General features: G+C 45.4%; 1 protein-coding gene across 4 annotated transcripts in view; it reads right to left on the bottom strand.

The window, feature by feature from the left end:
- NCOA4 (nuclear receptor coactivator 4) overlaps positions 1 to 16,574 on the bottom strand; it is a 62,833-nt gene that overhangs the window by 21,893 nt on the left and 24,366 nt on the right. Inside the window, exon 1 of one of the 4 annotated variants that reach the window (XM_028098864.2) lies at positions 906 to 997. The exons of 2 other annotated variants lie outside the window; for them this stretch is intronic. The gene's annotated coding sequence lies outside the window, so the exon portion shown is untranslated. Of the gene's footprint in view, positions 1 to 905; positions 998 to 16,574 lie in introns of those variants that run through there. One more of the 4 variants, XM_028098862.2, reaches the window with a different exon arrangement.

Raw genomic sequence — 16,574 nt, 5'->3', positions numbered from 1 at the left:
ATGTCACGCTAGGACCGCAGTACAGAAATGAGCCAACTATGACGACCTGTCTCATCCTCACCCCAGGAAATAATTCAAGAGTACTTACAACCACATTTCCAAATTACCAAATGGGTGATGGAAAACTAAATCCATTCAAAAGACAAGTTATGCTATGGTAAACCTTACCCTGATTAGAAAACATCGGAAAATAGAATTGTGAAAAAAGCTGCTTTTTCGATCTGACAGGCTCTAGCGCTCTGACTGCTGTCATTCATGATCGCATCATCCCATGTTGTATCACAGGGCACCTAAGACTGTTTATACTACTGTTGCCCCGCCACAGGAATTTACTTTAACGAAAATAAGGGTTGTGCCCATTTTTTTCCATTGCTCTAGCCTCAACACCCTGAACACATTGGCAATGAATAAATGATTGCTGGTGGGATAAATCAAGGAATGAGCAAACCTTGCTCTTCTCATCTGTAAAAAAGGAGAGAATCAAACCACCTCTCGGTAGGTAACGCTGTGTTGGCTTACAGAGGGCCGGAAAAATATCATCTTCCTCGCGTTTCCACCGAACATATGCTCTGGGCCCGTTCTGTAAAACGGGAGCCTCTTCGCCCCAGGAGGCCCTGGCGAGAGCAAGCAAAACCTTGCAGCTGTCACTCCCGGGGCCGGGAGAAGGCGGGCAGGCAGAGGTGGTGGCCCCCGGGCAGAGAGTGTCGAGGGCTGAGGAGAGGACAGGCCCAGAGCGGCCAACAGTCAAGAAAAGGTGACCCCCGGGGCCGAACGGGTCGAGGGAAAGGCCGGATGGGAAGGGCAGGCCCAGGCCCGGCAAGCAAGCGGTCATGGAGCCCCGAACCAGCCTTCGACCTGAGAGCTGGGAGAGGTGCGCCAGCCCAGCGGGCCACCACGGTTCTTACCAGCTCGAAGCGCCGCGCCCGGCGATCGGAGTGGAAGCTTCCTCGGCGACAGACCTGCCCGATCAGGTAAAGGGCCGAAAAGGAAGAGTTCTCGCGAGAGCACAACCTTCCTCCCACGCCTCACGCCACACGTCTGACACTCTCGCGAGACTTCCGCTCGGGTCAGTGCAAAGCCCTTGTCCGCCCTCTAGAGAGCACAGAGCGCAGGCGCACACTCTTTCTGGTACTCGAGATCCGTGTTCTTTTCACCCTTCGTAAATAAATCCCATTAAGTGAAGTAGAATTGTTGAAGGCACACTCTGTGCCAAGGATTATCCTGTGATTCTCTCACAACAAATGTCCTCACAAGATAGATTTTAGCTTTAATATACAATTGCAAAAATAATTGTCAGAACACAAAAAAAGGACAAATCCTGTATGATTCCACTTATATAGGGTACCTACAGTAAGTCAGACTTATAGAGACAGGAAACACACTGGCGTTTGTCACAGGCTGGGGGAGAGGAGTTATTGTATAACGAGTATAGACTCTCAGTTTGGGATGATGGAAAGTTCTGGAGATGGATGTAGCCATGGTTGCATAACAATGTGAATGTAATTCCACTCAATTGTAAACTCTAAAAACGGTTAAAATGGTAACTTTTACATCTTGTATATTTTGCTACAGCTTTTTTAAAAATTTTTAGTAAATAAATGTCAGAGTCCAGATTCCAAGCCACATCATCTGACTCCAAAGCATATGTTCGTTGGCACCACGTCATACAATTCTCCACAACCCACCGCTCTGTACTTCTCAAAATTTGCAGTGTGGCATTACCCACATTAGAACTTTTTTATTTGTGACCAGATATTAATACAGGCATCTTTCTGTCTCAGCTTTGACAGAGGTCCCCAATACTCAGCTATCTGCTCTCCATATTTCTCAGCAAGGTGAAAGACCATCTAAGTAGGTCCCACCTAAGAGTGACAAGGGGCAAGGTAATCTCAGAAGAAAGCAATGGGAAACGTGGCTTTGAATACAGAAACTAAAAGGCAGTCATAGCCTGAATTGGAAGGGGAGCTGTGGAGAAGGAGGAGGAGCAGGGCATGTTGGAGAAGCCCACAAAAGCCCCAAGAGAAAGAAAATCATCCTAAACACTGCCACTGGCAAAGGGAGCCAAGACTGTACCTGACCCTTAATTCTCTTGTCCCCCTCTTCAATTCAGATGCAGACTCTGGATTGATACTGTTTTGTAACTAAAAGTGACCAAAGCACTTTTTAATTATCTTAGGACCAAAACCACTAAAGGGCCTGCCTAGATTGCTCAACTAGTCCACATAGCATGTTTAAACACGTAGAGTTCAGGGGCAGAGGAAAAATAAAGCTCTTTACTGATTGCCCACAGAATGTTCAACAAGAGAACTGTTTGTGATCTGTCACGTACACACTGGACTCTAAGCCCCAGGACAGCAGAGACCTTGTTTCTCTGGTTAATTGCTTAGCCCCAGGCTCCAATCACAACCTGGCCCAGGCACTCAGTAAAGAACTGTGGAGTGAACAAATATTCTCTCACACAGATACAGCAAGAGATGATCAACATTGTCACTGTTTTTTTTTTTTTTAAAAGATTTTATTTATTTATTCATGAGAGACAGGGAGAGAGAGAGAGAGAAGCAGAGGGAGAAGCAGGCTCCCAAGGAGCAGGGAGCCCAATGCGGGAATCGACCCCAGGACCCCGGGATCATGACCCGAGCCGAAGGCAGACGCTTACCATCTGAGCCACCCAGGCGCCCTGTCACTGTTTTTAAGTTCCGAAGTTTTGGGGTGGTCTGTTTGCAGCAAAATATACTAGAGCCTTGCACCCAAGCCATTTCCATCTACAAGGCAGAGTTCCTAGCCTTTTATTTTTTTAAATAAGTTGACCAGTCCTTTATTTATTTATTTATTTTTTAAAGATTTTATTTATTTGACAGAAAGACAGTGAGAGAGGGAACACAAGCAGGGGGCATGGGAGAGGGAGAAGCAGACTCCTTGCAGAGCAGGGACCCCGACATGGGGCTCGATCCCAGGACCGTGGGATCATGACCTGAGCCGAAGGCAGACGCCTAACAACTGCGCCACCCAGGCACCCCAGTTCCTGGCCTTTTAATACCCCATCAGGATGTGTGTGGTCTTGGAGGCGCTTCTCCCAGGCTGTCCTGCTCTAAACTGCCCTAAACCTTAGGGTGCCTAGCAGGCTCATTTGGTAGAACATGGGACTCTTGATCTTGGGGTCATGAGTTCAAGCCCTACACTGTGTCTAGCACTTACTTAAGAAACAAAAAAACAAAAAAAACCTGTCCTAACCTCAAGCAAACACAAAGGTATATGTGGGACACAGTATGGAGGATGCTCTCTGAAGAAGAGGAAGGAAGGATAAGCATGAAAACCTAAAAGAAAATGAGGGATCTGATTTCATCTCGAAGACACATGTATTTTTTGGATTGTTCACCAGATAGCTGGACACCAGGGCAGCAGGCTTCAGACATATCAGAAGTGACAGAAGCAGCCGTGGTCCCCTAAGTAGGAGACATACAATGATCTATTGCAGTATATATTATAAAGCCATTATAACTTTTATTCATATTTATTTTTTGTTTTCTTTCAGTGTTTGCATGATTTATAATACATACATAATTTATAAACTAATGCATAATAATTTATAAACTAAAAGCATACACAGATTTAAGTCTTTGCTCAAAAGCTTTTTTGCCGGTAGGTAGGGTTACACAATCATAGATTGTTAGAGGCCAAAGAGGAACAAGGCCTGGCCTGGAAAACATGGGCCCTCTCAGGCTGGGAGCTCTGGGCCCACTACAAGCACGTTACATTATCCATTCAACTGACAATACAGGTCCTTTCTGGGTGATTCTGTTCCACCGTCTTAGAGCTGTAGGTCTCCTTGTTGAAGATATTCTAGCACTTGGCTTTTGTGATAACACACAGGTGTAGTAGGGCTGTCACTGAGACAAGAGCAAGGCCTGTTAGAAGGGAATAGGATGCCCCACCTCCCCAGGACTAGGTCCAACTGTCTGGGATGCCCCTCACCAACTTAAGGTCACTCTTTGGCAACACCGAAGTGCCTCCTTCAGGAACCTAGACCTGAATACATAGAACCTGAACTATCAACACACAGACCATCTCTGGCATCACTCCTAAATTCCACCTTGTCCTGCATGCACAGAAAGATAGCAGCAAGTTCTGATGGGCCCAGAAGCAGATCTGGGCTCTTGTGGGGCCAGGCAACTTGTTCCAGCCTGACTCTTCTTGCCCTCCCTACTCAGGATGTGCCAGCAGTACTGCTGCTTGAATATGAGAAGGGAACTGTCCCTGGGATGGAGGCCAGTTAGGATAGGAACTGGTTCGGGCGCCTGGGTGGCTCAGTTGGTTAAGTGACTGCCTTCAGCTCAGGTCATGATCCTGGAGTCCCGGGATCGAGTCCCGCATTGAGCTCCCTGCTCAGCAGGGAGTCTGCTTCTCCCTCTGACCCTCTTCCCTCTCGTGCTCTCTCTCATTCTCTCTCTCTCAAATAAATAAATAAAATCTTTCAAAAAAAAAAAAAGGATAGGAACTGGTTCAGCCAAGAGGAACAATCACTCCAGGTGAGGGGCACCTGAGTGGCTCAGGTCATGATCCCAGGATCTTGGGATTGAGCCCTGCATCCTCTCATGGGGCTCCCTGCTCAGCAGCGAGTCTGCTTCTCCCTCTCCCATCCACCCTTCCCCCCTCTGCTCCTACCCTCCCCCAGCTCCTGCTCTATCTCACTTGCACGCGCTCACTCTCTCAAATAAATTTTTTTGAAAATATTAAAAAAAATAATAATCACTCCAGGTGGGGATCATAGAGCTCAGAAAGAATATGATGAAAACTAGGTGTTACCAGAGAGAGAACCAATTCCGAACTCAGGTTTGACTGCTCGCTGCTCTAAAACCAATACTCAAGAAACAAGTGATGGTAGGAAAGGAAAGTTTGCTTTATTCAGGAAGCTGGCAACCTGGGAAGATGGTGGACCAACATCCCAAAGACCATCTCCCCCATCCAGGTGAAGCCAGAGAGTTGTAAAGGGGAAAGCAGGGGAAACAGTGAGGGGGCACTCTGTGCAGGAGACCCTGGTACTCAGGTGGTTCATCATATGCTGACATGATGCGTAACAGACTTACTGCCATCAGTGGCAGCTGTTTTCAAATGTGGTCAGGACTTATCTCCTGGGAAAGTCTGGGCCGTCACTCCTCAAGGCTAGTCAGTGGTCTGCAAAATCCCAAGGAAAGTAGGTTAGTTCTGCTACAAGCCAAGGGGCTTAGGTCGACAAGCAAGCAGTGCCTAAGCTTGAAGCAAGTCAACCTTTAAGACCGGTTGGAGTGCTGTTACATGGGGACCATCTCCCTGGGAAGATCCACCCACACATTCAATGGTGCAAACCATTTTAGGGCTCATCGCCCTCCAGAAACCCCAGATTTAAATTGCCCTTCCCCAAAATATACATAGAAGCAGCTATCCTCAGGGCCCTTTGTGATAATGTTTCCTTCCAAAAGGTGTCCCTTGACTTATTTTAACAAAAGAGGACATTTCAATACTCTCTCCAAAGAGTAAAAACCATAATAAGAAATGGAAAAAGATTTTCTCAGGGCACCTGGGGTGGGAGTGCTGGACAGTGGGGAGACCAGGGCAGTCTGGGCCTGGGCCTCCAACCTCAGGCTGGAATGCTGCGGGGCAGCTTGAGATCTGGACAGCATCCCCTAGAAAATGCAATAGGTCAAAAAATTCTCCCAGAGAAAAATGTAATCAAATCCTTTATTTTGTTATGGCAAAGGAAAAAAAAGTTGGTGAGAAAAACTCACTAGGCTGTGAGACAATTACAGGGCAAAGGAGTTGGCGCTGAACAGTAGGGAGAAATGCACACATTTCCTCTGGGTGGAGCAGTGTGCCAAACGGGATAGGCAATGTGGCAGGAAAGAGGGGAGGGGCACCTTGAGCCCAGACTAGATGCCAGTTACTGACCCAGGCTCAGGGGACACAGAACTGGCAGAGAGAATGCATGACATATTTGAGTTAATTTATATTTAAAATCTCATTTAATTTTCATATGCACCTGATTATCCCTATTTTACAGTGAGTAAACTGAGGCTCAGAGAGATTAAGAAACTTATCAGGGTCACAGAACTGGTATACAAGAGAATGGAGATTCAGACTGTTACTCTGATTCTAGCACTGGGGCTCTTCTCTCATCACTCTTTTCTATACTCGATTCACAAAGCCCTGGAAGAGGGTTGTATTGACATAGCTGTGATGATGCGGCACTGACCAGGGTGGGGGAGTGCCAAATCCAGGCAATGTGGATGCCTTGGCCTCTTTGGAGATGCACTCATATCAGAGAGGAACATTTCCCTAGCCCTTAACTTGGTCCAGTACAATCACACCCTACAGCCACACTGACACTTTATAGAAAGACAATGTCAGATTTCTGGAACCACAAAACCAAGGTTCAGCTGTGATATGTGGTGACCCAACCAAGGCAATACCTGGGAACCTGCTTCAGCCAACCAGCCAGCCAGTCTCCCAATCCAATATCCTTCCTGTTCCATTAAGGACTTAGCATGGGGCATACTCAATACATATATTTGGAATTTTCCAGACACTTAAAATCTGTAGCACTCAGGTGTTTAAGTCAAGTGCTCATTCCTCCACTCACTGCTAGTGCCATAAGTCTCTCGGAGGCACTTGTTAAAATTCAGATTCCTTCACCCCTATAGATTGATTCAGTAGGTTCTGGGATAGGCCCCAGAAATGTGTATTTCATCAAACTTCCCAGCTGTGTCTATGATCAGGCAAGTTTGGGAAACGCTATTTATGCCAATGTTTCTGTCATCAGAGCAGCTCCTCTTCTTGCAAAATGCTACAGGCCGAGGCTGGCATGAAGACATCAGATGGACTGGGAGGGGTGTGGGGAGTGGCTCTTATGGACATAGCTGCCGAGGAAACAGGACAATTAGGGTCATAATTTGGGCACTCTCTGTTTTATCACCCCAAACACTAGACCTTTGGTGTCCACAGTAATCCAGCAGAAAACATCTACACAACCTTTGTGCTGACTTGAGTTAAACTGAGCCAGTGAAGCAACACAGGGTTTAGAGTGTAAAGCATACTACAGGTCATCCTCTGCACCTTCACATGCAACCCCCTCTGCTGTGCTCGCAGCCACTCCTGTTCTTACAAATGGCTACAAGCTAAGACTAAAGTGACATTGGCCAACTTCTAGAACACCTTCAGATGATTGGGTGTTATTTCCTATCCTGAGCCCACAACCCATCTGGATATAGGTATTTAATAATAAAATATTTATCAAGTTTCAAAACCTACTTAAAGGAAATAAGCCTGGGGTAGAAGCACCCCAAATGTATGAAACATTATTCAGCCTCAAAAAGGAAGGAAATTCTGAGACATGCTACAACACGGATGATCCTTAAGGACATTATCTTGAAACAAGCCAGTCACAAAAGGACAAATACTATATGATAGCACCTAGATGAGGTGCCTAAGGTTGTCAAATTCATAGAGACAGAGTAGAATGGGGGTTGCCGGGGACTGGGTGGAGGAAGGAACAGAAAGTTGTTTAATGAGCACGGAGTTTCAGTTTGGGAAGATGAAAAAGTTCTGGAGATGGTGACACAGAAATGTGAATGTACTTAATGCCACTGAATTTTACACGTAAAAATGGTTAAAATGGTAAATTTTATGTTTTATATATTTTACCACAATAAAAAAGGAAGGAAGAAAGGAAGGAAGGAAGGAAGGAAGGAAGGAAGGAAGGAAGGAAGGAAGGAAGGAAGGAAGGAAGGGAGGAAGGAAGAAATGGCACTGAAAAACTAAACCTCCTTCAGGATGGGAATTTGAAAGAAGGGAGTAGGTATTCCTCAGAGAGCAGCCCAACAGAGCTGAATCCCCCGATTGGCCCTACTGGTTTGAGACTTCCTCATAGCAACAGTTAATTCCATCTTGGCCACAAAGACACTCCTCACAGACCTTAGTCTCCCACTTGGAATTCGTTAAGGTGTGACTCCATCAAGATCCTTGCACTCTAAAATAATACATGTGGCATTGTGGCAGCATCAGTGGGGTCCCCAAATTACGTAACATGGGTCAGCCCTTGCCATCTGCTCCTCACTCAGAAGGAGACAATCTCATCAATATTAAAGGTGTCTAAGAAAAGTGCTTCTGAGTTCACCCACAGCTAAATTCCAGTACTGTCCAGTTCATGCCACTGATCATATTTCCTTAAAGCAAGCTTAAATCCTTCCAAATTTTATTTCAGAACAGACATTTCAAGAAAAAATAAGGCCTTCCTCTTTAATCAGATAGCTGTTATGAGCCGAAGGGTGCCTGGGGTCAAGTTTCTTGTTTTGTTTTTTCTGTGGGATTATCTCTGGAGAAATGCTTCATTTCTCCTCTTTGCTTTGGTTCTGAACCCCAAATGCACATGTAAAACATCTTGAGTATTTTTAAATTTACGCCTGGGCCCCACCCCAGAACAATGAAATCAGAATCTCTGAGCATAGGGTTGAGACTGCCATATTTTTAGAAAACTCCCCAAGTGATTTGAATGTTCAACCAAGGCGGAGAGCCCCTGCTTTAGATCCTCAGTGATCCAACTGTGCTGGCAGAACTAGCAGCTTCAGCACCCCCTGAGGCCATCTTGGATATCACTCCCACCCCAGGCCCACAGAATCATTATCTGTATTTTAACAGGATTCCCAGAAGGTTGGCATGCACATTAAAATTTGAGAAGTACTGCTTTGAAATGATCAACAGTTTTCCACCATGGCTGCAGGTAGGAGTTGATCAAGAACCTTTTAAGTGTGCAGCTCCTACCCTGAAGAGTCTGATTTACCTGGTCTGGGATGGGGCCTGAGCACTGCTAAGTTTCAAAAACCCTCCACAAAATTCTCAAACAGCTAGGGTTGAGAACTACTATCTTATATAAATGGCACATTAAAGTTCCTCATTTTACGCCATTTCTATATCTGCACTAATCCTCTCATGTACATTCAAAGGCCTACATCTGCCAACAGGTTACATCTACCAGGCTGCAATAATATAACAAATTGAGAAGCCAGGACCTACCATTAGATAAACCACATGGAGTGTGCTTATTTGGTATGGCACTGAGCATTGCATAAAGTGACAGAGGTGGCCAAAACCCAGAGGCTGCCCAGAACATTATGTAATGTAAAGCAGGGCTGAGAAGGAGAACCAATAAATTCAGATGGTAATCACCGAGTGAATGTCCTGTACCAGGATCCCTGCTGGACTCTGGCAGGTGGTTTAAAGGTGGAGCTTCTACCCTCAGGTAATCTAGCAAAGAAAGAAGACCTACAGAGAATACTTCAAATAAACTGGAAAAAGCTAAATGTGAGTCCCAAGTCATAGAGCAATGAGAGTGTGCTATTTTATCACAGAGGAGGTTCAAGAAACCCTTGTGAATAGGTGATTTTTAGCTGCTTTTTCAGAGTATGTATAATTTAAAGGATAGAAATGAGGCAGTAGGGCGACTGAGTAGCTTAGTTAGTTGAGCGTCTGCCTTCAGCTCCGGTCAAGATCCCAGAGTCATGGAATCGAGTCCTGCATTGGGTTCCCTGCTCAGCAGGGAGTCTGCTTCTCCCTCTTCCTCTCCCCCTCCCCACTGCTCATGCACTCTCTCTCTCTCAAATAAATAAATAAATAGATAGATAGATAGATAAAATATTTTAAAAACGAAAGAAATGAGGCAGTAAAGGGACTTTCAGGAAGATAATAAAACACTGATAAAGATACAGAGACAAAGAAAACGCAATAGGAAACTTGATGGGGCAACTGGGTTAGTCAAAGTTCTCAGACCATGAGGCTAAAAACCTTGTTTCCAGATGATTAAGGCATCTTGAGTGCTGCATGAATATATCAATTCATCTAGGCTGATACTGGATCTATAGGACAAAGAAAAGTACCAAATTGCTTTTGTAAACATTTTGAGATGAGCAAGCTAGATAAACAAACTTTAACATGAGAATTTACAGGAACCTTTTAAAAAGGAAGATGGACTGAGGGTGCTTGTTCTGTAAGAGGTCTAAAATTAATTATGAACAGAAGCTTCTTGAAGTAATGTTTTACTGATATAAGAATAGAAAGACATAGGTAACATAGGTAAAAAAAATAGAAAACCCAGAAAATATATAATAAATATATGTAAAAGATTATATAAAATAAACTTAGTCTTTGAAATCTGTACAGATTATTCAATAAATGGTATTCAACAAGTGGTAGACTATTTGGGAAGAAACAAAACTAATCTCTTACTTTAGTTCCCACAATGAAATAAATTCTAGAAGGATTCAAAGGCTAAATTTTTACAATAAGATCATGAATTCATCAGAGGACATACAGGTAAATATTTGTCTTATTCTGAGTAGAAAAGAAAAATAAAAGAAATAGGTTTGAATATGTAAAAGTTGTGAGTCCGTCAACAAAATTAAAAAGCAATGGCCAAATTTGGAGAATAACTTCATTATATGAAGACTTTCTTTCTAAATATCAGTGGGAAAAAGCAAAACATCCTAGCAGAAAAATGGCAGAGGAAATAAAGGGGCATTTCATGCACATGCATGGACCCATGAACGATGAGCAAACACATGAAAAATTTGTTCAACTTACTGATAATGCAAGAAATATAAATACATTGATAAAACAGAACCATAACGAACAGCAAGAATAATTATTTAATGTCTAATACCCAGAGGGAAACAGAGGTATGTATAGGAAGCAAAATGCACAAGGATGGTTTTTGTTAGGGCAATTTTTATGTAGAGGGATGTGACAGTGCATCTCCAACTTCTCAAAACTGTTTGCAACATTTGACTTCACCTTTTCCCTTGGAGGACTTGATTCTAAACAGGGTGACACAGCAAAGGAGACAGACACTCCTCCTCAACGATACCCTCTGCAGTGGGAAAATGGAAAAAAACAAGCAAACAAACCCAAATGCCCAAGAATAGGGCTGGTTGAGAACATGCTGATTCAAGAGAACAAAACAAAAATAAAACAAAATGAACAAACAAAAACCTGGTAAACCAAGGAGGTAAGAGAATAGGAAATGCCATGAGCAAACAATCACCATGTATCATGAAGTGAAATACGGCGGGTTACATCACAATTACCTACCATGGTGATGAGTAGGAATCTTTACAGGCTGTGTACCCAGGGAAAGTCACACCAAACTTATACAAGAGAGGGCAACCACCCACTTGGCACTATTCAGAAAGACACCTCACCAAGAACACATTCAGTATTTACAGAAGGTTGACTACCGACAAGAAACTATGTTTTTAGATGTCTTACTTGTTCATAAATCAGGTCTCTACCCCAATTATATGTTTACTTTTGCCATCCGCACCCCTCCTTTGCCCTTGACTTGAAAGAGCAGAGGAGAGGAGAACTGCTCTCCTGAGCCTTCATCCTGTGCTATGCAGATGGCCAGGCACATGACTCACGGATGCCAATCCACAGCCAGGTGGCCAAGCTGGACTCCAAGAAGGCGTGAGACTAGTTCAGTGGGTCAGCTTAGCAGAGCCCCAGGGCACTGCTCTTGGAGCCTACTCTGAGAGCAGGAATGCCCCAAACCCAGCCTTGAGGGCATGGGAGAGCAGCACTCTGCAGCCCTGTTTTCCCTTGACAAGCCACTTGGCCTCGAACAGCTCGAACTTCCCAGAACTCTTCTTGAATCTTAAGTCTTTACTCCCTGCTGCACCAAGCAAGCCTTCCTTCTCTTTGTTCAACAATGATCTTCCAAAAAACCCTTCTTCCTCCCATGATGCCCAGGATGGCTTTTAAGGGGCAGTAACAAGCAGAGCCTCCTGGTATATTTAAAGGAGTTACCATTTGTATGAGTTTGCTCAGGCTGCCATAACAAAATATCCCAGACTGGGGGGCTTAAACAACAGAAATTTATTTTCTCACAGTTCTGGAGGCCAGAAGCCTGAGATCCAGGTGTCGGCAGGATTGGTCCCTTCTGAGGCTCTCTCCTTGGTTTGCAGATGGCCTTCAGCTTCCTGAGTATTCATTCATATGGTCTTTCCTCTGTGCCCATCTGCTTCCTAATCTTCTCAAAAGGACACCAGTCAACCTGGACTAAGGCTCATCCTTGTTTTACCCGCAATTACATCTTTAAAGACCCTATCTCCAAGGGTGCCTGGGTGGCTCAGTTAAGCCTCTGACTCTTAATTTCAGCTCAGCTCATGATCTCAGGGTCCTAAAACTGGGCTTCAGACTTGGGGCTTCGGGCTCCGTGCTTAGTGGGGAGTCTGCTTGAGGTTCTCTCTCTCCCTCTGCCCCTCCCCCCCACGATGCATGTGCTCTCTCTCTCAAATAAACAAACAAATCTTAAAAAAATAAATAAAGGCCCTACCTTCAATAGAGTCACGTTCTGAGGTACAAGGGCTTAGGACTTCAACATATGAATTTTGGGGGAACACAATGTAACCCACCACACCATATTGTCCCTAATCGCTCCACAGCTGCTAGAGTGCTTCAAATTCCACCCCAGGTTTTCCTTTACCCACAGAGGAGAGCTCAGGCCTCTTCACCAATTGGCTCTCCAGGGTCTTCAGAGCTGACCACAGTGATCCTCCCCAGTGCCATCCTCTACCAGCCCTAAAATCAGTCTTACCACCCCCCAACACTGCTTGGGGTACTCTCCTGCTCCCTTGAAGGCCTGCCTCCCCACTCACCAAGGAAACCACAGGCTCCTGCACACTTCTGCTTTCACCACATATGTTTAAACCACATCAACTCTAAGTTCCTGGAAGTCAGGGGCATATTTTTCATGGCTTGTAGCCCCTCGGTTTCTTTTGAAACACCAAGTCTGAAGAATTTCCTAGGTATGAGTCCCATTATATGTAGGTCACAAGCATGTGACCTCAGTTCCACAATCAGACCCACTGAGGAGGACTCCCTTAAAGAGGATGGATGCATGGGAACCACTTACATAGGGATGAGGGCGGTGGCTAGGCAGTTTCTAGGACAAGGGTTTCTAGGTGCCAGTGTGCAGTGACTGAGACCAGTGACAGTGAGATCTACCTGGAGTCATCGGCAGTGGGGTTTGGGGTTTCCATCGGAAAAACCAAGCCTGCATCTCTGGCCTTCCACAAAACCTGTGAGTTTCCCATTATCTTTCATAAATTACTTTCCTGCTCACACAGACTAGAGGAGGTTCTGCTGTTTACAGCTGAGAACTCTGACTCAGACAGTCCTGTTGATGTCCTTCCCACTGATCGGCACAGTGCCTGGCAGAGAGCAGTCACACAGGATAAAATCAGACCTGGGTTAATGCAGGTATTCCAGAACAGGAGAAAGATCCTGACCTTGTCACTCAGTGCCATGGTTAGAAAGAGCTCATCTGTCACTCATCAGGTGCCGGCAGGAAGGTGATTCTGCTTTCCCACCCCCTCACTCTCTGCCCCCCCATCCCCAGGAGCCTAAGTGATGGGGAAAGGATGTTGTGAGCAGGCGTGAGGGCTGCTCACAGGGAGTGGGGAGAAAGGAAAACAAAATGAGCAGCCCTCCCCAGATGTCTTGCAGCCAGCTCTACCCAAACCTGCCAGATTGATTTTCGATGTTTGCTCCTATTTCAACTTCCATCTTTATAGACTGAATGGGTCTTATTTTCCCCTTTATCTTAAAATGGATTTTAGATGCACACACACATGCCTCTCTTCCACCTGTCTCCCAGTCTGTCTGTTCCTCTAGATTGAACTCATGGCTGCTACTGATTCAACCTTGCTGGAGGTGGTCTGCACATACACGTGTGGGTGCATGCTTTGTGGAACGCAATTCATAGGGCATTACACACACTGTTCTTTCTGCATCTTGCTTTCTTCTCTTAGTGCTCTATTCTTTCTGTGTTTGCACACCTTTAAGTCCTATTCCCACTTTTAAAAAATTTTATTTATTTACGTTCTACACCCAATGTGGGGCTCCAACTCATGCTCTTCTGACGGAGCCAGCCAGGTGCCCCATATTCCCACTTTTTAAACAACTTTTTCTCTTGAAATAACTTAAGACTCACAAGCAGTTGCAAAAACAGTGCAATGGGTTTCTGGGTACCATCACCCAGCTTCTCTAGTGATACTATCTTAAATAATCATAGCACATTTTCAAAACCCAAAAACTCGACATTGGTCCAGTTGTATAACTAAACTACAGACTTAATTCCGATTTCATCAGTTTTTATATGTGCTTTCTTGTTTGTCCAGTTCCCATTTAACACCATTCTACTTGGCTGTCTGGGCCTTCTCCACCATGTTACAGGGTAGGGTAAATTGAGGGCCATGTGACATTATCACACTGGCCCTGTCACTTGCCCAAAGTGACTTGGCCTTATGTCTCCTACAGGTCTGCCACGCATTCCGTCCCAGCTGCCCTCACCCTCCTTGCTGGCCGCGGACACCTCCAGACATTTACCTAAATGTCACCCTCTCAGTAGGCCCTTTCCTGAGCAATTGTACAACATCTCACCCACATGCCAGCCCCCACACACTACCTTCTTCCTCATCTTCCCTGCTTTAGGTTTCTACAAAGCACAGATCATCACCCACCTAAGACACAGTGACCTACCTGTTCATTTGTCATTGCTTGCCTCCCCTCAGCTAGACTATCGGCTCCTTTAGGGCAGGCATTTTGACTCTTTTGCTCATGGTTTTATTCTCAACACTCAGAAAAGTACCAGGCACATAGTAGGCACTACTTGTTGAATGAATGAAGGGGTGACCAAAAAGTGCCTAGCACAGTTCCTGACACCCAACATGTGCACTAGAAATGGGAGCCATCGCTGCACTGCCGCTCTTGTATAAATTGAGACCAGCGATAACAACCACCAGGCTTGCAGTGAGATTTAAATTAAGCCATGCATGTGTAAGGGGTGATAGAAACTGTAAAGTGCCATGCAAATAGGGGCTGAGAATTATTATCACAAGACTGTTTGTTGATAATCTGGAGACTTGGTTCATTTTTTGGACCAGTCCCTGGGACTCAATGGAGCTCGGGGCCTATCACAGAGTAACTACAAGCAGATTAGTGTGCCCGACAGGATGCAAAGCTTGCGCTCTGTGTTCTGCCCCACCAGATGCAAATGCTTGTGAAGGAGCACACACCGTCTGCACTTGCCCCAGGACCCTCTCTCTAAGCCAGCCTCTTCCTCTAGTCACTGCTGGCTCCAGGACATTTGCCATGCCCTCCCAGGCTCCAACTGTTGGGAGAGAAAATATTCCATTACTCTCCTCTGAAATGGACTTTCAAGGCCACAGGCAGTGTTGTGCCAATATGTTTAATATTGCTACAGTTAAAAAGAACAAAGTGAAGAAACTCTCCTGGGAAGTGGGCTTGCTTGGCAGCCAGGTCTTTATGGGGAGTAGTGTCCTGCTGGGGCTACCACATTCTGGGCTGTGATGCTCGGCATCTGAGTATATGGACAAACCCACTACTTGCTCTGATCTGTGAATCCACAGGGTTGTACCAAACTCCCAAGAAACCCATAGATGAATGTCGACGTACCAAGTTCCCTTCATCACACTGATGAGGGGAATGAGGAAAGGAAGAACACGTATGGAGAGGCTTCCCTGTAGCAGCAAAGAGATTTTCCCTGTGAGGTCACCAAGTCTTCTCACTTGAGGAAAGAGAATGATGAGGAAAGAGAAGACCCTCTCACTATCTATCACAGCTCATAAAGGAGAGTATCTGCATCAGAACTCTGATCTGCTTGCTCCCACCATTCACTCTCAGCTGTATCTCATGGTCTCTGTTGATCACAGTCTCCTCCTTTAGAAAACGCTGCCTGAGGAGCTGGGTGAATGCAGAATCAGAGCAATATTTGTGCACAGGTTAAGACAGAAGTAGATTCTAATCCAAGTTCTCAAAGGATTGGCGTGAAAAATAAATGAGAGACTGTGTCTCAAGATTCAGCCCAGGGCCTGATAAAGGGTGATGTCATTTATTTATTTTTTTAAAGATTTTATTTATTTGACAGAGAGAGAGACAGCAAGAGAGGGAACACAAGCAGGGGGAGTAGGAGAGGGAGAAGCAGGCTCCCCGCGGAGCAGGGAGCCCGATGCGGGGCTCGATCGCAGGACCCTGGGATCATGACCTGAGCCGAAGGCAGACGCTTAATGACTGGGCCACCCAGGCGCCCCTGATGTCATCATTTTTGATAGAGGCAGGTAACGCCAAGCAACAGCAGCTTGCTGCATCCCTCCACCAGCCACCCCCCCCCACCCCCCGCCAGAGTCTGGTGGCCCAAGCCTCCTCTACTCTGTCTACTCTGAGAAGCGTTGGCAATGCTCTGCTGGATTTTGTCTCTGTGATGTACCATTTGCTTTCACACTGAGGACAGTGCCACAAGCCACAAGCACGAGGCCACAATTCACTGGGGACACACCCTTTCCATCATGAGGTCTGTCTGTAGCCAGTGATTCTGAGGAAAAGGGAAGGTCAGAGCAGCTGCTTTCTATAAATGGATGATCTCAGTACATGTAGGTTTTTACTTGCTAATTTCCTCTCAGAAGTAGCTTCAATTTCACATTTTATGAGATACCGTGTGAAATCTTGTCATATCTACTGGGTAAAGATCTTTC

The sequence above is a fragment of the Eumetopias jubatus genome, unplaced genomic scaffold (assembly GCF_037043125.1).
Source record: "Eumetopias jubatus isolate StellerSeaLion01/CBP00866 unplaced genomic scaffold, mEumJub1_p1.0 scaffold_17, whole genome shotgun sequence".
Taxonomy (NCBI): domain Eukaryota; kingdom Metazoa; phylum Chordata; class Mammalia; order Carnivora; family Otariidae; genus Eumetopias; species Eumetopias jubatus.
The sequence above is the reverse complement of the archived record's forward strand: the minus strand, read 5'-3'. Positions and strand labels throughout refer to the sequence as shown.